The 21,148-nt window shown below is 41.8% G+C and overlaps 1 protein-coding gene across 1 annotated transcript in view; it reads right to left on the bottom strand.

The window, feature by feature from the left end:
- The window catches only part of SIRT6 (sirtuin 6), a 1,110,223-nt gene that overhangs the window by 525,302 nt on the left and 563,773 nt on the right, over positions 1-21,148 (bottom strand). The gene's annotated exons all lie outside the window — the stretch shown is intronic.

Here is a 21,148-nt window from a genome sequence, read left to right on the forward strand (position 1 = left end):
AAAACAGGAGGTATAGCTAAAGGCCTGTGCTGGGGTAAAAACAAGAATTCCCTAAGCCTTTTCCTGGAATCAGAGAAATCTTGACCCTCCCATTTAAAATGCTCCCTCAAGGAATGCAGAGTCTCTGAAAATGAAAAATCCTCAGGAGGGGAAGCTGAAGGAGTAGAATCATCCACATCAGAATCGGAATAAGGAGGGTACTCCTGCAAGTCTTCAGCCGAAGACTCAGAAGCCTCCGAGCATTGCTCAAAACTCTCAAACTCAGACTCCACCCTAGGCCTTTTATCAGGAGGGGGCATAGAACCCCTTATCATAGTAATCAAATCCTCTGCCATTTTAAGCATATGTTTCTTAGGCAAAGACCCTGAAGTACTAGGAGAAACCCCCACTGAAGCAAAACTCGCCTGCCCCTCAAAGAAGCCTTGGAAACAGAGAAGGGAGGCTCTGACCACCTTAGGAAGAGGAAGAACAGCCACCTGAGAAGCCCCTCAGCCTGGCCTACTTCCTGAGAGGAAACATCCTGTAACAGTAAAGTCTCTCCCTGAGACTCCAAAGAAACACCTGGCAAAACCTCCGCTCCACTGAGCCCTCTAAAGAACCGGCGTCTGGGACTGTCGGTTCTTCCCTCTAAACTTTGCTGTTTTGTCCTTGCGTTTTTAGCGAAGCGGTGCGAGCATCCGGCGGCATTTTATAATTACAACGCTTCCCAAACACTAACCTGGCACAGTCTAACCTTCTCTTAATAGTGCGTTTGTTAAATCTAGCACAAGAGCGGCATCCAACAACGTGCTCAGGCCCTAAACAAGGTATACACAAAGTATGGTAATCCCTATGAGGTATCTGTTTCCCACAAGAAATACAGTTATTCACTTTTTCTGACATCCGGTTAAATACTGAGGCAAGAAAAACCAAAATATTCCCCCAACTTTGATTCGGTCTGAAACTCTGGCTTCAGAAACTTTCAAACGCCAACCTGCACTCGCAAAATTGCTTCTGCATCGGACCATGCGGCAAAAGACTGAGGATATGGCGTCATGCGCGTTAGTACCCTGACGTACTGGCGTCAGTCTGACCGACGTCATATTGACTGGACACTGCAGCAATGTGGAATGAAGAACATTCCTGGCTTTCCCAGCGGAAATGCTCCTCAAGTGTGTGCAAGGTTTTACCAAAAGAAAAATCTTCTGGAGGGGAAGCAGAGGGATTGGAATCCTCTACATCAGAATCCTCATAGGTAGATAAGGGCAAATCCTGGTAATCAGAAGAAACAGGAAAGTACAGTTTTGTACCTACCATAAATGTAGATGTTCGAGTGTATACACTGCTGCAGTCATCACACTTGGGATATCCTGCCGTCAGGCGGTCCCGCAGTCGGCCCGAGTTCCAAAGTCTTGGTCTGGCATCGGTTGCTGTTGCTTCTTCCCTGACGTCAGTGCGCCAGGGGTATATATGATGCAGCCGACGCCATTTTCTTCAGTTTGTCTTGCCCCAGATGTCAGGTGTCCCCATAAAGGTAGGCAATGCAAATTGCTAATAAAACATACATAAGAAAAGCAATCAAATACTTTATGTTACCAGCAAATACTCCCCATAGGCAGCAAAGGGTAGAATACCAGGGTAAGTACCAGCAAAGTAAGGGGAAGGAGGGAGGGTAACCTGGAGTGCAGTGTTTACACTCGAACATCTACATTTATGGTATGTACAAAACTGTACTATGTTCATCGTGTTACACTGCTGCAGTCATCACACTTGGGTAGAATCCCAAAGCAGAGGTAGGGTGGCTGGTTCTATAAGGCATTAGGGGTGGCTATAAGGCCCTGCAGAACTGCAGTGGCAAACCCAGCTCTGGATTTAGAGTAAAGAGGCAGATGGTAATGCTTGGTGAAGGTATGTACAGAACTCCCAAGTTGCTGCTTCCAAAATGTCCTTGGTAGGTACTCCTCTGAGGTAGGCAGTTGAAGTGACTGTTGCCCTGGTGGGAATGAGACCTAATGTTGTTAGGTGCAGTTTAGCCATGATGTGTATAGCAGAAATGCATGCAATGGCCTATCCATTTTGAAATGGTCTGTTTTGAAATGGCTTTTCCCAGTGTTCCTGCAGCATATGATACAAACAATTGCTCAGTTTTTTCTGAAAGCTTTAGTTTTGTCCAAGTAGAAGTGTAACTGCCTGTGTATGTCCAAGGAATGCAGTAGCCTCTCCCCTTTATTCTGTGGATTTGTATAAAAAGTTGGCAAGTGAACAGTTTGGTTTAGAGCCACACTTGATACCACCTTTGGCATAAAAGTAGGGTTTGTTCTTAAAGACACCCTGTCTTGGTGGAATATGATGAAAGGTTCCACTGCCATTAGTGCCTGTAATTCTGAAATTCTTCGTGCTGAGGTTATTGCCAGGAGCAGAGCAGTTTTCCAAGAGACATATTTTAAGTCTGCTGAGTTAGCTGGCTCAAAAGGAGGTAAAGTTAATTTCTCCAAGACAAAGTTGAGGTCCCAAGTTGGAGTTGGTGCTCTACGGGGCGGTCTTATGTTTTTAGCTCCTCTGAGGTACTGTTTTACCAATGGATGAGAAAAAATTGGTGGATCTGTGTTGTAATCATCAGAGATGGCAGAGGCATGGATCTTAAAGGATGAAAAGGAGTGGTCCTTGTCCAGCATCTCAGTCAAGTATTGTAGTATCTGAGGAATATTTGGGACAAGAGGGTCAAGGTTGTGAACCTGGTTCCAGGCACAGAATCTCTTCCATTTATCTGAATAGGCTTTCCTGGTACTAGGCCTTCTGGCCTCCAGAATGACATCCATAACAGCTTTGGAGAGGCATTGTTTGCTTGACTAAGGAATCTTCCATGCAGCTAGGTTTAAAAGTCTTGAGCTGGCCGTGAAGTATCTGATTGTTTTGCGGAGTCAGAAGTTGTGAGATTTGAGGCAAACTCCATGGTGGTCCTTGTGCCAAGTTCTTTAAGATTGGGTACCAGTGCTGGCGTGGCCAGTCTGGGGCAATCAGGACTATCTTTGGCCTTTCTTGTCTGGCTTTTATGAGTACCTTTGAAAGGAGAGGCAGTGGTGGGAAAGCGTATACTTGTAGGTTTTTCCAGCTGAATGAGAGGGCGTCCACTTTCCATGCTTGTGGGTGGTAAGTCCTTGTGCAGAATTTCTGTAGCTGGCAATTCATTGGGGATGTGAACAGATCTATGTCCGGGCTCCACCATTTCTGTATTATCATCCTGAACATTTGTGGATGTAATTTCCACTCGTGCCGATCCATGATGTTTCTGCTTAAGTTGTCTGCCTGTGTGTTTTTCTCTCCTGGCAGGAATTGTGCTTGCAGATGAGCTTAATAGGTTACAGCTGTGTTCCACAAGGTCATGGCTTGTCTGCATAGGGAATATGAATGAGTGCCCCCTTGTTTGTTATGTACCACATAACTGTGGTGTTGTCTGTCTTTAGAAGTAGTTGTCCTGCATGCAGAAGGTCCTTGAAAGCTATAAGTGCATTTTGTACAGCTAGCATCTCTTTTTGACTGATGAGAAGATGCCTTTGTTCTGCGGGCCACTTGCCCTGAATACATTTTCCTGCCATGTGTGCTCCCCAGGCGTAATCCGAAGTATCTGTTGTCAGTGTTTGCCTGGCTGTGGGTTGAGTGAAAGGCTGTCCTTTGTTGAGGTGACAGGCTTGAGCCCACCATCGAAACTCCTGTTGAAGGCAAGGAATAAGTGGTATTACTGTTTCCAAACCGTGACCGTGTTGAGACCAGACACTCTTTAGGTACCATTGTACTTTCCTCATATGCAGTTTTGCATATGGAATTAGTAGCATGCAAGATGCCATGTAACCCAAGGCCTGCAGAATTTTTCTTGCAGGGAGTTGAGTTTTTGTTGCCATCAATTGGAAATATTGAGTCAGTTGTCATTGCTTGTCTGGCCTGAGATAAGCCATCTGGGCCGTTGTATTTAAGCTGGCACCCAGGAATATTATCTCTTGTGAGGGCACTAGTTTTGATTTCTTTTCGTTTACTGTGTACCCTAGGCAAATTAACAGTCTTTTTACAAACGCCAGATGCTTTAGAAGAATGTCCTTTCTCTCTGCTTGTATCAGGCAGTCGTCCAAATATGGGTAAATTTGAATTCCTTTTTGTCTGCAAAATGCAATAACTGGTGCCAGGCAGTTTGTAAAGACCCTGGGTGCAGTAGATAAGCCAAAGGGCAGTGCAGAGAATTGGTAGTGCATTGAACCTGCTAAGAATCTGAGGTATCTTCTGCAATTTTGTCTGAAAGGGACATGCAGGTTTGCCTCCTTGAGGTCCAAAGTTACGAGCCAAGCTTTCTTGCCCAGCATGGGAAGAAGCTGTTGTAGTGTGAACATTTTGAATTTTGGAACATCCAGGTAAGTATTTAGAGAAGAAAGATCCAGAATGGGCCTCCAGGCTTTGTCCATTCTGGGAACCAGAAAGAGTCTTGAGTAAAATCCTTGTCCTTGCTCCTGTGTTGGTACCTTTTGAATAGCTGTCATGTCCATGAGTGCTGTAATTTGCCTTTGAGCCTCTGCCCACTGATCTGGTGGCAGATTTGGCATGCCTTTTAACCTTGGCAGAGTGTGAAAGTGGAACCTGTAACCTTGAGACACAATATTGAGAACCCATTTGTCCTGGGTGATTATTTGCCAATTGTGACTGAAAAGTGCCAGTTTTCCCCCCAAGGGGGCTGCCCAAGAGAGAGATGTTTGGCAGCTGTAGTGGGAAGTCATTGGGTCTGCTTTTTATAAGGTTGAGGCCTGTCTTCCCCTTCTTTCTGGGTTGAAGCACCCCATTGTCGAGGCCTGTAAGTACCTTGTGGTTGACGTCTCTTCCCCTTTGAGGTCTGTCTGAAACTGGAAAGGACCAATTCTTTGTTGGCCAATTTCTGCTAAATCGAGGAGGCTGAACCTGTAAGAAATCCTTCACCGTTTGCATAGATTTTGCTTTATCCTCCATTTTCTTTAATATCTCTTCTGCCTTAACTCCAAATAAAACATCCTGCTGCAAAGGTGCATCCAATAATTTTGCTTTAACATGATCTGGTCAGGTCTGTTCTTTTAACCAAGCATGTCTTCTAATGATGGACCCTGTAACTGCTGCTCTATAGGAGGCCTCTAAGGAATCAAAACCACATTGCAAAGTATGTTTTCCCACTTGTTCAGCTGCATGCAATAAATCCTGCATTTCCTTATAGTTTGGAAGATCTGAATTTGGAAGTATTTTTTGTTTCAGCTGAGACATCAAATATTGCTGATATTTAAGCATGTGAAACTGGCAATTTAGTGCTCTCATTGCTAAAGTTGCAGATGTGTATACTTTCTTTCCCCATCTGTCTAATGCTCTGGAATCTCTGTCAGAGGGGACTGGATTTTTTGCTGTAGAGGCCTTTACCCCTTTGGGACCCTGGGAAATGGTTTCAGGGTCAGCAACAGGGCTTTTATAAAGGAATTTGTGAGAGTCAGGGACTCTAGTATCTGTCTGGCTTAAGTGGAGCTGAAGGCAAAGAATCAGGATTTAAGCTGGATTCAGCATACACATCATCCACAATATCTAACACTGGCGAAATAGCAAGGGGTCTGTGTTGAGGTAATAAAAGGAAATCTCTGAGCCTTTTCTTGGATTCTGAGCAATCCTGGCCCTCCCAATGGAAATGCTCCCGCATGGTATGTAAGGTTTCCCCAAAGGAGTAGTCCTCTGGTGGAGAGGCTGAAGGAATGGATTCCTCAGCATTAGAATCCTCATAAGGGGGTAAAGAGTATCCTTGGTCTGAGGATGAATCTGAGGAGATGGACACCTGGTCGGATGAGTCATAGTCTGCATCCTATCTAGGCCTTTCATCAAGAAGAGGGTGGGACCCCTTGATCAGAGTAATTAGGTCTTCGGCCATTTTAAGCATCTGTTTCTTAGGCATGGAGGCCTGTGCTGGTGAATGCTGAAGTTGTTTCTTTGTTTTATATTTAGCAGAAGATTTAATGGTTAACTGAGTAGGCTTGAAAACACCGTCTGAAGCTGCGGGTTGTTCAGCTACTCCGGAGCCCTCTGAAGGGTTAGTCTCGGTAGGTCTCAAGTCTGGTGTATCTGAAGGCCCAGCCAGCTCCACGTGGGAGTCAGAGGCGGCCTGTGGTTCTAAAGAAGCAGTCGTCAGGGGCTGTGAAGGCGCCTCTCTGAAAACCAGAGAACCAGTGACTGGCCTAGAAGAGGCTTCGTCGTCAGTTTTGGGCCTTGGATGCCTGTCCTTGTCTTTGCACTTTTTGTGTATTCCGGTTGTCAGTAGTTCCGACGGCATGGTGTAATTGAATTTTCTGCCAAGATAATGTCGGACAAAATCAAACTGACATTTAATAGTGCACTTGTTAAACCTAGCACAAAACCAACAACCAGTGACGTCGTGGTCTGGGCCTAGGCATGGGATACAATAGGAATGGAAATCCTTATGAAGTATTTGCTTCCCACAAGAAATACAATTATTAACTTTTACTGACATCGGTCTGAGGCAAGAAAAAGTTTCCCCAATGGGGTACTTAGCTTTGAAGAAGACTTCGGTTCTGAATTCGGAATGAAAATCTCAGGAGTCGGCCGACCGGCACTTGCGAACTGCTTTTGCATCGGGCACCGTGCGGCAAGAAAGACTGAAGAAAATGGCATCGGCTGCATCTTATATACCCCTGGCGCACTGACGTCAGGGAAGAAGCGACAGCAACCGATGCCAGACCAAGACTTTGGAACTCGGGCTGACTGCGGGACCGCCTGACGGCAGGATAACCCAAGTGTGATGACTGCAGCAGTGTAACACGATGAACATCTTCAGAATCCTGATCAGAAGAATCAGAAGGAAAATCAGTTCTAGGTCTCTTAAAGGACGAATGCTGGCTTCCCCTAATTAAAGTAATAAGGTCTTCAGCCATTCTTATAATTTGTTTTTTAGGCATATGGGCCTGACCATGCAGTTTGGACGTCGGCTTTCTAGGCGTGGGTCAAGTTTTAGGCCTTGAAGAAGAAGATGGCGTCGGTTTGAAATGCAAGTCAGTAGGCCTGACTACATCCTCAGAAGCCGGTGCCTGCATAGTGGCTCTGGACCCATCCAAGGTAGAGACATCCACAGGTTCCACAATCTAAGAAGCATCTCGCGGCATATCGGACTCCGAATGGGTCTCAGTAGAGGCCTGCGAATCTGAAGTAGCGGGTATCAGGGGCTGCAAAAGCGCCTCACTGAGTACTGGTGAACTGGCGACTAGCTTAACAGAAGCATCCTCGGCAGCTTTGGACCTATGCAGTCTGTCTGTTTTTATCTTTATGTTTTTTCAGAATGTCGGTAGTCGGATGGCTTAATGAAGCCATTTCTGGATAGTTAAACTGAGTACCAAAATAATTTGCTGCAAAAATATTTTTTCAGAATGTCGGTAGTTGGATGGTGAACTGGCGACCAGCTTAACAGAAGCCTCGAGCTTGCTGCTTGCAGTGCATGTCTGTTGTTTTTATTATGTTTTTTCAGAATGTCGGTAGTTGGATGGCTTAATGAAGCCATTTCTGGATAATTAAACTGAGTACCAAAATAATTGGCTGCAAAAATAAACCAACGACGAATAGTTCGGGGGTTGAATAAAGAACAAAACCGACAGCGAGGGACGTCGTGGTCTGGGCCTAAGCAAGGAATGCAGTACGAATGAAAATCTTTATGAGGTATTTGCTTTCCACACGTAATACAATTGTTAACTTTTACTGACATCGGTTAAGAGCAAGAAAAAGGATCCCCAATGGGGTACTTGGCTTTTTTGAAGACTTCGGTTCTGAAACTCGAAAACGAAACTTTCAGGAGTTGGCCAACCGGCCCTTGCGAACTGCTTCTGCTTCAGGCACCACGCAGCAAGAAAGACTGATGTAATGGCATCGGCTGCATGTTTTATACCCCTGACGACCTGTCGTCATGGAAGAAGAGACAGCATCTGACGCAGGAATCCAAGACATTGATATTCAGGCCAGCTGAGGGCTACCTGCAGGCAGATAACCCAAGTGTAATGACTGCAACAGTGAAACATGAAGAACATCTACACTACTGCCATGCACAGTTCCGCATAACTACACTACTGCTATGCACACTTCTGCATAACTACACTATTGGTATGCACAGTTCTGCATAACTACATTATTGTTATGCACACTTCTGCATAACTACATTATTGTTATGCACAGTTCTGCTTAACTATACTATCTTCTTTGGAGAGGATTACAGTAAAAAATATCACAATGGTTGGATGGACTCCCGAAGAGTACTAATCATACAGAATACAGGTGGATAGTTTCATCACAGATGTGTCAAATCCCATCCTCCCCATGCTAGGCTTCTAACTTAAAGTGTTAAAAAAAATTATATGGAACACTTAGAAGATTCTAACATGTGTTGGACAAAAACACTTCTGAAATATGACGCTGCTCAAGAAAATGGACTTTTGGCTGTGCAGGGATTTACAATGGAAACTAAGCTGGAAGAAGACTAACATGGAACAAAGCACCTTAGACATAGAGCTATTTAACAAATTAAATTGCAATACAAGTTGCAAAGTCACTGGTCTAACTGTTAATCTTTCTAATTTTATTTATTTATCCTCCACTGATCAGGTTAATCTCACAAGGCTAGTAACCTCTTTTCTGGAGAGCGGAGGTGGTACTTATACTATTATGGGAAAGCTGGCCAGGATGTCAGGGAACATCTGCCTACTCTTTTTGTTGTGAGAGGGAAGATTTTTTGCTGCTGCACTTCCTGCTTCTGTTCCTGGCACGGAGGCAGCTAGATGAAGCTGTGCAGTAATGGAGGGAGAAGAGTCTCATTCTGTTGGTGATAACAGTGTGGTTTTGAAAAGTGAATGGACAGTACAAATAGTCAGTGCTTAGCTGACTTAGTTTTCCTGATGAAAAAAATAGTTGGTTTACTGAACAAAGGTGATCCTGGAAAACAGTCTGAGATTTTTGTGGTCAAATATGATGAAAAGGGTTTTTGGAATGGACAGTAATTTGGGTGGAAAAGAAGGGAGTTGTAAGTCGGACATAATTTTACAGGTGGGATGCAATCTGGAAAATCATATGCTGATGCATTTGGAAGAATAAAAGGTACTGTAAGCATTATTAAGATGAAAAAGGTTTATTGTTTTTATAAGAGACAGGAAGATGTTAGATCCTTGATTCATTTGTAGAAAGAGACATTTTTGGGACTTAACTGAGATTGAAAACTTAATGAAGAGATTTTTTAATTGTGAAAAAAAGGACTGCTACTTGTGGAATGAATTTATATTTTCTGGACAACTGAACTGATTAAAAAAAAGTGTTTGTTCAATTTCACAGTGATGAAATGGAGTTAAAAATGAGTTAAAAAGTATTTAGTTTCTGATACTGTGAAAGCTAAATATGACAGGAGTATTTGGAATGGGGGATGGGAAGTGGATGTAATTTTAAAATGTGATAAAGCATTTACCAAGCATTGTGTATGTAAATGGTAGCAGAACAACAAGTCTGTATATGGAACAGCCAAAAATCTGTGCGTACAAAAATCTGATGAAATCAATACACAGAAAAAGGTCATAGGATGAAAACGTGTAAAAATTAATGCAGAATATGTAAAAGTCAAAGACATTTTTGGTTTGACTGAAAAACAATAAGCTACATAATGTTGAGCAGGATGATGGAGAAAGTACTGCAATGTCTGTAAGTAATAAGAAAGCACGGGAAAAAGGTGTACGAGATAATAAAAGAGGACAGATAAAAAAGTTACATTTCAGTAGAATGAAGGAAACTGTACCGAGGGTGATGAAAATGAAGAAGGTCAAAGTTATAAGTCAGAAAATTGTGAGAGGAGTGTAAAGGATGTTAGGAAAAGAAATGCTCTAAGTGGTAGGGTAAGAGTAAGGAAAAGATTTGAAAATACATTCCCAAAGATTAAAAAGGGAGGTAAGAAGTGCTTCAGTTAATGAAAAGAGTGAAAAATCAGATTCTGAGGATGATTGAATAATTGTACACATACACAAAAATATTCAACTGAGAAAAAAATAAACAAAAAAAGAAAGTTTAAACGACTTCCCTCAAACATGAAGGAAAATAATACTTTACTGAAAAAAGGACAGGGATATTGGAATGGTGTGCTAAATTTGATGAAGCTATTATTCTTATTGAGGATTTAAGATTCCTGACAAGTGAAGAAAAATTGCAAACAGAATAATTGTGGGATGAAAAAATAATATGGAGTTTGGGAAGTGAATATTGTTCTGGATTCGCTGTACTGTGATAAATTAAAAATATTAAATGTAAGGGTGGGAAAGTCAACTGTTGTGGATGTGAGTTGGAAAGAATATGTTTATAGAATTAGATTATTACAAAATACATCCATATATAAATGACAAGGAAAGAAGAGAATGAAATATTAGATTACATAGTGTGTAACACAAATTATTATTGCAGTGAACTTTGTGATTTAGGGAAAAAATGTAAAAAAAAATAAAAAAATACAAGAAGTGATAAAATGTGTGAGCGAGCTATGTGGAATTAAAGTCAATGGACTTGTAGAACAAATGTAATTATCTGTAACCGATTATTCTGTACTACACGAAGGTTTAGGGGTCGTGGATAGTGATACAATAGAGATCATTAAGCAATATGGATGGAGATGAAGGAAGAAAGGGAGTGTATTACAATAAGAAAGTGAGTAAAAAGAATAAATGAGAAATTATGGGATGAATATGGAGAGTGGAAAGCATTGTAGTTATGGAGGGATCATAAAAACATGAAAGGCTTTAATAAAAAATCAGCCTGAATGGTGGACTGAATTTAAGAAATATTTATAGAAACATTTGAAAAAGAAATGAATACAAGTGAATTGGAGGAAAGTAAATGAATCAGTATCAAGTTCAGATGGTATAGGGTATGAAATGCAGAAGAAATTAAGGGATTGGCAAGGAGAGCATTTATTAAATGTTTTGAATGAATGTTTTTTTTATGAAGACTTAAGTAGTGGGATATTGGCATTTATACGAAAGATGATAATGAAATAAAAAATTGGAGACCCATCACATGAAATAATTTAGATTATATTTTAGGAGAATAATACAGAAGAGAGTGGAAGGAAAGAAAGACATTATGGAAAAAAGTATACATGGTATAAAAGGGAAGGGATACCAGGGATGATTATTATTGGTGGTTCGAAAACAAGTAAAAGGAAAGCTGTGAAACTTATGTTAGGTGATATTAGTAAGGGAACTCGTACAGTAGGATGTGATGATTTCAGGGAGGTTATAGAAAAGTATGAACTTGATAACAGAAAAAGGAATGTGTATGTGTATCAGCATATCAAGATAAAGGAGTAAAAGTGCTCATGAATGTGTGGCCGAGTAAAGAAATGTGAATTAATTGTGGTCTAAGACAAGGATGTCCCATGAGTGGAATATTGTATGAGTAAATAAATATGAATTAATTGTGGTCTAAGACGAGGATGTCCCATGAGTGGGACATTGTATCAGTAAAGAAATATGAATTAATTGTGGTCTAAGACAAGGATGTCCCATGAGTGGGATGTTGTATCAGTAAAGAAATATGAATTAATTGTGGTCTAAGACAACGATGTCCCATGAGTGGGATGTTGTATCAGTAAAGAAATATGAATTAATTGTGGTCTAAGACAAGGATGTCCCTTGAGTGGGATGTTGTATCAGTAAAGAAATATGAATTAATTGTGGTCTAAGACAAGGATGTCCCATGAGTGGGATATTGTATGAATTAGTAATGTGATAGTGAGTGACATAGCTTATAAAATAAAAGATGCTAGACATGTGATGCAAAAGAAGTGGTGGTTCCAGTAGTTTTGGAATATGCAGATGACATAGTTGTGGTTGCTAATAAAATGTCAATGAGGGAAGTAGTAGTTTGTCTGAATGGACTTTTAAAGGAAATGGGAATGATGTTAAATAAAGACAAAAGAAAGGGCTTGGGGATGTGTGAAAATTGGAGGACTGTATTTTTCTACGAATGACGGATCTTTCTTAGGGATAAAATCTGGGAAAAATATGTAATGAGGCAATGGGAGGGTTTGATAAAAAAATGAAAGAAATATGTCTTATGTGGAGAACTTAAAATATCCCAAAACAAATAGCTGAAACCACTGGTAGGTAACAGATGTAAAAACACATGATACAGATGCCAATGCATGAAGTAAAATAGAAATCTTCTTTAATGGCACGGACACATTAATGTGACATAAGACATATTTCTTTCATTTTTTTTTTTATTAAACCCTCCATTTATTTTGGAATTTGTTACGTTGTTGCACGCTGTTTCTTTGGATATTCTATGTGGAGAACTTCTTAACATTAAAGAAAAGGTTCATCTGGTGAATTCTGTTTTAATGGGGAAGCAGCAAATATGTCAAATGTTTATATGATCCCAGGAAAATATGAAAAAATTATGCAGTTAGTGTTTTCTTTCATATGGGGTTCAAGACAATCAAATGAAAAGAAGTGTGTTGTGTATGAGTGAAGATGAAGGGGGCTGGGGTTATCAAATCCCGTTATTTAACTTTTTAACCTTGTACTGCGTATTCAAGTGGGTAAATGAAGAGAATGAGAAATCAATACTGAAAATGTTTAAATATAAATACAGACAAATTAGGTAGATGATGAGAAGAAATAGAAATTCAATAAATGAAGAAATTAAAAAAATATCTTTATCAGGGAAAAAACTAATATGGAAACTGAAAACTGATGATATAGAGAAGGACAGAAGGATGTGGTACAAAGTACAGTTTTGTACCTACCATAAATGTAGATGTCCGATAGGTATGCATCTGCAGTCCTAACATATGGGTTGTCCTGCCTCAGGCAGCCCTTCGGTCGGCCAGATTCCAAAGTCTGGGTCTGGCCTCGGCTGATGTCGCACTTCACCCGATGTCATAGCTGCTGTGAATTGGGTATAAAGGCATCAGCCGACGCCATTTTCCTCAGTCTTTCTTGCCCCAGATGCCAGGTGCCCTCTAGGAAGGCTAAATTTGGATAACTGCAAATGATTCCAAACAGTAGAGAGCAAACAAAAATAACATGTATATACATATATACAACAAATACACCATAATAGATTCCCCCAGCTAGCTACAAGATGGGCAAATACCCTAGGAGTACCTCAGAGGGGAAGGAGGGTGGGTAATCCTGACTGCAGATGCATACCTCTCAGACATCTACATTTATGGTAGGTACAAAACTGTACTATGTCCATCAAGGATGCATCTGCAGTCCTAACATATGGGTAGAATACCATAGCCAAACTGGGGGAGGAGGCACTAAAAAGATTATGGTGTAGTTAAGATCCCTTGCAAAACAGCGGTTGCAAAACCTGCTCGGGATCTGGAGTATAAAGGTAGATTATAATGCTTGGCAAATGTATGCACGGAGCTCCAAGTAGCAGCCTCTAGAATGTCTTTGGTAGCCACTCCTCGTAAGAAAGCTGTAGTAGTGGCTGTAGCTCTTGTGGAGTGAGGCCTGATGTTTTCTGGAGTTGTTTTTCCATGAAAAGAGTAACAAAATCTAATGCAATTTCCTATCCATTTTGATATTGTCCGTTTTGAAATTGCTTTTCCTTCCATTCCTGTTGCATATGCTACCAGAAGCTGGTCAGTTTTTCTATTGTTGTTGGTTCTGTCCAGATAGTAGTGCAATTGCCTGTGCACATCCAAGGTATGTAGTAGTCTTTCCCCTCTGTTCAGTGGGTTGGGGAAGAATGTTGGTAGGTGTATTGCTTGGTTCAATGATACCCTGGAGACCACCTTTGGCATAAAAGTAGGGTTGGTTCTCAAGGATACTCTATCCTGATGGAAGATAAGGAAGGGCTGTACTGCCATTAATGCCTGTAATTCAGAGACCCTTCTTGCTGAAGTGATTGCAAGCAGGAAAGCAGTTTTCCAAGATAAGAACTGTAACTCTGCTGTTGCTGCTGGCTCGAAAGGGGGAAGTGTTAACTTTTCCAGGACAAAGTTGAGGTCCCATGTAGGCAAAGGTGGCTTCCTTGGAGGCTTTACATTTTAATTCCTCTCAGAAACTGCCTGAGCAGAGGATGAGAGAAGACTGGAGGATCCATGTTGTATTTTGCTGAAATTGCTGATGCATGAATCTTAATGGAGGAGTAAGACAGGCCATTGTGGAAAAGGTCTGCTAAGTATTCCAGGATGCTAGCTATGTTTGGTAATGATACACTTTCTCCTTTTGCTGCACTCCAAATGAGGTATCTTTTCCATTTGGCTGAGTAAGCCTTCCTTGTGGAGGGTCTGCGAGCCTCCAGTATAATGTCTTCAACCCTCTGGGATAAATCTGGGTTATTTTGTTTTATATAATATTCCAGGCAGTCAGCTGTAGTGTTTTCAAGTTTGGATGTAGGATCTTGAAGTTGTTCTGTGTTAGCAGTAAAGGAACTAGAGGTAGGGGCCATGCGTGTGTCCGAGCCATACTCCTCAGCAACGGGTACCAATGCTGCCTCGGCCAGTCTGGAGCTATCAGGATGATCCTTTAACATCTTCTTTGATCTTTAGTAGCACTTTGTGCATCAAAGGAAGAGGTGGGAATGCATATGCTGTCAGGTTTTCCCAACTGAAGGAGAGGGAGTCCACTTTCCAAGCTAGTGGGTGGGATGTCCTTGTGCAGAATTTCCTCAATTGGTGGATGTGTGGGGAGGCGAACAGGTCTATTTCTGGTAGTCCCCATTTCTTTGCAATGGATTTGAAGATGTCCGGATGCAGCATCCATTCGTGGGCATCCGTGGTAGTTCTGCTTAAGGTGTCTGCTAGAATATTTTCTTTCCCTAGCACAAATATGGCCTGGAGTTGAATGTTGAGTTTCAGAGCTACATTCCACAAGTCCATCCGGCATAGAGGATATGAATGAGTGCCTCCTTGTTTGTTGATATACCACATGACTGTGGTGTTGTCCGTCCTTATCAGCAAATGACCCTGTTGAAGAAACGGTCTGAATGTCTGGATTGCCTGTTTCACTGCCAGCATCTCCTTTTGATTTATGTGTAGGTTCAGCTCGTCTTGTGTCCATAGGCCTTGTATACAGTTGTACACCATGTGTGCCCCCCAGCCAAGGTCCGAGGCGTCCGTGGTGATAGTCTGGCTTGGAAAGGTTTGTGGAAGGGCAGTCCTCTGTTCAACAGACAGGCCTGAGCCCACCACAGGAATTCTTGCTTCAGGCATGGGATTATTGGAATCTGAACTTCTAGGCTGTGTTTGTGTTGAGACCATATATTCCTTAGGTACCATTGCAACTTCCTCATCTGCAGCCTGGCATGTGGAACCAATATTATGCAGGATGCCATGTAACCCAGGGCTTGTAGGACTTTCCTTGCTGTAAGCTGGTTCTGTGCTGTCAATGCCCTGAAATAGAGTGGTAGTTGCTTTTGCTTTTCTGCTGTGAGAAAGGCCATCTGCTTTGAAGTGTCCAGTTCTGCACCCAAGAATGTTATCCTCTGGGATGGTGACAGTCTTGACTTTTTCATGTTGACTGTGTATCCCAGGGCTTGCAGCAGTTGTATAACCTTTTCCAAATCTTGTGTTAATTTGGTCTTGTTGTCCACTTGTATCAGGCAGTCGTCCAGGTATGGGTAAATCTGAATTCCCTGAAGCCTGCAATGAGCAATTACTGATGCCAGGCATTTCGTGAATACTCTAGGCGCAGTAGATAAGCCAAAGGGCAATGCTGAGAATTGATAATGCTCTGATCCTGCAAGAAATCTGAGGTATCTTCTGCAATCTGGTCGTATGGGGACGTGCAGGTATGCCTCCTTGAGATCTAGAGTCACGAGCCAAGACTCCTTGCCCAGCATGGGAAGAAGTTGCTGTAGGGTCAGCATTTTGAATTTTGGAACAATGAGAAAAGTGTTCAGAGCGGACAGGTCGAGAATAGGCCTCCATTGATTTTCTTTTCTTGGTACCAGGAAAAGTCTGGAGTAAAATCCTTGCCCTTGTTCCATTGGTGGTACCTTTTCTATAGCTCTCATTCTTAGTAAGTGGTTGACTTGTTCTAGAGCGTTTGTTTTTTGGTTTGGTGGTAGGTTTGGCATTCCTCTCTTTTTTGGTAGAGTGTGGAAGTGAAACCTGTAGCCTTTGTCTATTGTCTGTAAAATCCATTTGTCTCCTGTTATGTAATGCCAGTTTACGGAAAATAAGGCTAGCTTTCCGCCTAAGGGTGCTTCCAATTGCTCCCTGGTAGGCGGTATCAGAGCCAAGTCATTGTGTCTGTCCTGTTGAAGTGGAAGCAGTTGGATCTGTGGCAGTACTTCTCTGGTTGTTAGGCTGCCACTGGCGTCCCCTGTAGGCCCCTCTGGATTGACCTCTGCCTCTTGGGCGTCTATTTCGGCCTCTCTGTGCTCTGGAGGTGTCTGGAAAGGACCAAGTCTTCGTAGGCCAATTTCTGCTAAACCTCGGAGGTTGGACCTGTAAGAAATCCTTGACTGTCTGAACAGATTTTGCTTTTTCTTCCACCTTCTTTAGCACTTGCTGTGCAGGGGAACCAAATAAACTTTGTTTCTCCATGGGAGCATCTAGGAGCCTTGACTTGACATGGTCTGGTAAGGTTTGCTCTTTCAACCATGCATGCCTTCTGATCACGGTTCCAGTCATGGCTGACCTAAAGGAAGCCTCCAGTGCACCATAGCCGCATTTTAAAGAATGATTACTGACCTGCTGAGTGTTATGTACCAAATCCTGAAGGGACTTACGGTCTATAGGTTCAGGAGAGGACAGTTTTTTATTTAGCTGGTCTAACAAGAATTCCTGATACTGGATCATGTGGAATTGGCAGTTTAAGGCCCTAGCCAAAGAGTAGCAGAAGTGTAAACTTTTTACCCCATCTCTAATGCTCTAGATTCTCTTCAGAGGGAGGGGTTTGTTGGTAGAGGCAGCTGTTACAGCTTTGGGGCCCTGAGAAATGGTTTCAGGATCTGCAATAGGAGCCTTATACAAGTGAAAGTGTGTGTCCGGGACCCTGTAATATCTGTCGGGTTTGGCAGGGGCCGGGGGAAGAGAGTCAGGAGCAGTACAGGCATCATTAAATGCATCATCCACAACTGTTAGTACTGGAGGAATGGCTAAAGGCCTATGCTGTGGTAAATGTAAAAAGGTCCTAAGCCTTTTCCTTGAATCTGAATAATCCTGGCCCTGCCATTGAAAATGCTCTCTCATAGCATGCAAGGTTTCCCCAAAAGAAAATTCCTCAGTAGGAGAGGCAGAAGGAATGGAGTCTTCTGCATCAGAATCCTCATATGGAGAATAGGGGCCTTCTGGAGGATTTGAATTTTCTGACTCATCCGAGAAGTCAGTGGATACTGGATCGGGGGGCTCTGCTCTAGACCTTTTCTCTGGAGGGGGTTGAGAGGCCCTGTCTCGGTGAGGTTGGGATCCCCTGATCAAGGAAATGAGATCCTCAGCCAGGCTAAGCATTTGGGAACTAGAAGTAGGCCTATGTGGGGCTTTAGCAGGCAAGGCCTTAGAAGATTTAGCTGCTTTAGCCCTGGAAAAAGCCTTGATGGACATAGATGCAGGGGGCCTAGCAGCTCCACGTGCAGGAGTAGATATGTCTAAAGGAATAGTATCAGATAAATCCTGGGTGCCTGCTACAGCAGGGGAAATTTCAGTAGCAGATTCAACCATGCTGTGTGAGGCCTCGGCTGTCGGAGGTATGCTTTCGGCCGAAGGAAGAACCGAGGACTCTGTTTCAGCCAAAACCGAGACACTCACGGTAGGCTTAACCGTGGTTTCGGCCGAAACCGCGGACCGCAAGTGTTGGTCCTTTTCCTTACGTTTTTTAGCTAGTTGCGAAGTCGGAGTCTCCGACGGCATTTTGTAAGCAAAAGCGGGACCAAAAAACTCCTCCGCAAACTCCGACCGACGTCTAAGTGTCCGTCGGTTGAAGGAAGCACAGGCTAGACAAGCTGATACGTCGTGGTCTGGGCCTAAGCAAGGAAGGCAGTAAGAGTGGAAATCCTTATGAGGTATTTGTTTCCCACAAGTTAAACAATTATTTACTTTTTCTGACATCGGCTGAGGCAAGAAAGAGTCCCCAACGGGTACTTAGCTTTTTAGAAGTCTTCGGTAGTAGAAATCTCTGGATCTGACCGACCGGCACTTGCTAACAGCTTCTGCTTCGGGCACCGCGCGGCAAGAAAGACTGAGGAAAATGGCGTCGGCTGATGCCTTTATACCCAATTCACAGCAGCTATGACGTCGAGTGAAGTGCGACATCAGCCGAGGCCAGACCCAGACTTTGGAATCCGGCCGACCGAAGGGCTGCCTGAGGCAGGACAACCCACATGTTAGGACTGCAGATGCATCCTTGAAGGACATCAATGTGATGAAACAATATTATGCAAATTCAAATATACCAAATAACTGATAAAAGCTGTTAAAGTAAGGAAAAAGTGGTGCACCAAGATTATAGAGTGTCAGGATATCCTATGGAGACTAGTAATAAACCAGTTACAGGTAAAGGAGAATATGCCATATAAAAATAAGGTTGAAAGCTGTGTTTATTTTGTGGGGAGGAACAAGACAACATAGCATTTTTTTAATTTTTTTTTTTAAATGTAAGAGTGGTTAAACTCTGGGAAAAGTGTGAAGAAACACTTTTTGAGAATATTGCTGGCATAAACAATATAGATATAAATATGAACATGTATGGGTGTTATAAAAACAACAAAGAGTATGTGAAAAGGGTAGATAAGAATTTATTTTATGTAATATGAGTTACTGGGAACAAAAGACAATGAAATTTTAACTGGAAACTGATTTTGGCTGCTATATTGCAAAAAAAATAGATTATGGTTTTGAAAGAAGGAACGGCTAAGAGTTGGGGGTCAATTGTGGAAGATCAATAATAATGATGGTATACAGGGTATACAGGAATGTGTACCTGTACATATGTATATTTTGTAAATATGCAAACAATGTTTTGTTTATATTGTGCTGTGGGATCTTTTTTTAAGCTACCACCAAATCAAGCAGCTGGGACCTTGGTTTAACATCTCATTTGATGGCCAGCACTCAGGAGGAGGGCTGCAGCCCATTACTTGGTTTAACATCTCATCTGATGGCCAGCACTCAGGAGGAGGGCTGCAGCCCATTATACTGCACTGCAGTGTCAGCAATCCAAAAGTCAAGTGTGTTGCTGTTGTGCTACTGCCAACAATACAGTGGAAATAAAACAATATGGTTACGTGGTAATCCTTTTCTCCTTTGATCTCAAAGTTATATTGCGAACATTTAACTTGTGTGTTTACATCACAAAACAGTTGATTGTGATATTTGGCCAGATTTTTGCAGACTGTCCAAATTTTGGCCTCATTTTTGGTCCGTTTTTCATAACATTAATGATTTACCACTAATTTGCCAGAAAACCACAAAGACTGAAGTTAGAAAATGCTGAAAGATTTTAGTTTCAGACTTCATATCCCGCAGAAAAGTCATGCTAGTACAAAACATGTTATTCTATTAAATTTTTAAGTTTGTAAGAGGAATATTTAAAAATTGTCCCTATTTTTCAGCCTTTGTCCCACTTTTATTTATGGCTTTGTCCAAATTTCTTGCACTAGGAAGTTGAGAGGTATGATCTGGACTTACAATGGTAAGTTAGTGATCATTAAATGTAAGCATATGCAGTATGCCATGAGGATACCTTATTAGTTTTGTATAAAAACAGGACTATAAAATGACTTTATCAGCAATCAATGCTGAAACAAGTGCAGCATGCACTGGGATCACACAGAATATAAAAATACAGAATATGTTCATAATGTTGCTCCTTTATAAAAATGGACTCTTACTGCATATGCTTACATTCACAGTAAAATCCATTCACAAAGGCAATGTGGTTTGAAAGAAATAGTGTTATCAGTTATTCTGATTACTTTGGTTGTAGTATAATTTGTCTATAAACAGTGATCACCATCATCATTCTTGTAATTTTAATTTAAAACACGGCAGCAAGACCCATTAACAGCTGGCACCTTTCTGGGCATAAAAGATGAGTTAGTATCGAGTAAGCTCTCTTGCTACTTCACAGGAAAAACACAGAAGCAGATTTACACACAAGGGCTTGCAACTTTGAAAAGCTCCTATCAGATGCAACAGCCATCAAAAAAAGTTTCCCAGGTCAGGTATGTTAACTACACAGGATACAAAGTATCCAAAAAAAAAAACGGTGGCACTGCGTTTTAAAGCTGATGGAATCCTACACCCTGATTCTTTAACTATGATTTTTCTTTGGAAATCTGTGAAGAGAAACTGACAAGGTTCATTATCAGGCATCTTAATGCCAAACAACAGACTAATAGCTGCTAGTGATCGGTTAAGTTTACGTTCCATGGTATATTTACATCAGCTTTCTACTGGCCAGCTTCTAGGGACTGCAGAAGGTGTTTGCTACCAACAAAGCATCCAAGAACACCAACTTGTCCAAAAAATTAAGGGGTGACTCTTCAATAAGCCTTTTACTTCCATGAAAATTTATTCAGACTTTAGGAAGAGATAAATGGAAACCAGTTGCATTCCATCAATATAAAACAGCTAAGTAGTTCAAAAAATAGCTCTACACAATTTGCAAACTAGTTTAGAAAGCTTTGGAGAAGTGCTGGGAACAGTACAAGCAGACAGACACTGGTACTGCCGACTTTTCACTACAAACATTGTGGGTAGCACTGCCACCAAGGCATGGAAGCACTCTTACATTTTTTTAACCAAGACCATTCAACTAAAAAGTCAAATGAAGGTTTTCTTTTAACAATCTCTTTACATATTTCACTTTTCCTGCTAACCCACCCCCCGCGCAGTACTCCATGAAAGCCTCATTCTAAGTTTCCATTTTTAAGCGATTAACTTCTAATTACCTTAAACAACAAACTGCAACAGCTCTGGTAAAACAGTAATTATCAGTCGGTTTTCTTGGATTCCATCAAGCAAACAAAGCATTTAACACTTTTTATTGTACTATGATGCCCAGATAGCCACCACTTCAGCATTCAAGGTGCTTTATAACAAAGACCTGGGAGTGTGTACAAGTTAAATAGCTAGATTGTCAATTCACCAAGGGCAGACACATTGACGACCAGTCAAGTGGAACCAGAAGAC

Source organism: Protopterus annectens, chromosome 13.part0 (assembly GCF_019279795.1).
Source record: "Protopterus annectens isolate FY-2018-M chromosome 13.part0, PAN1.0, whole genome shotgun sequence".
In the NCBI taxonomy this organism is placed as follows: domain Eukaryota; kingdom Metazoa; phylum Chordata; order Ceratodontiformes; family Protopteridae; genus Protopterus; species Protopterus annectens.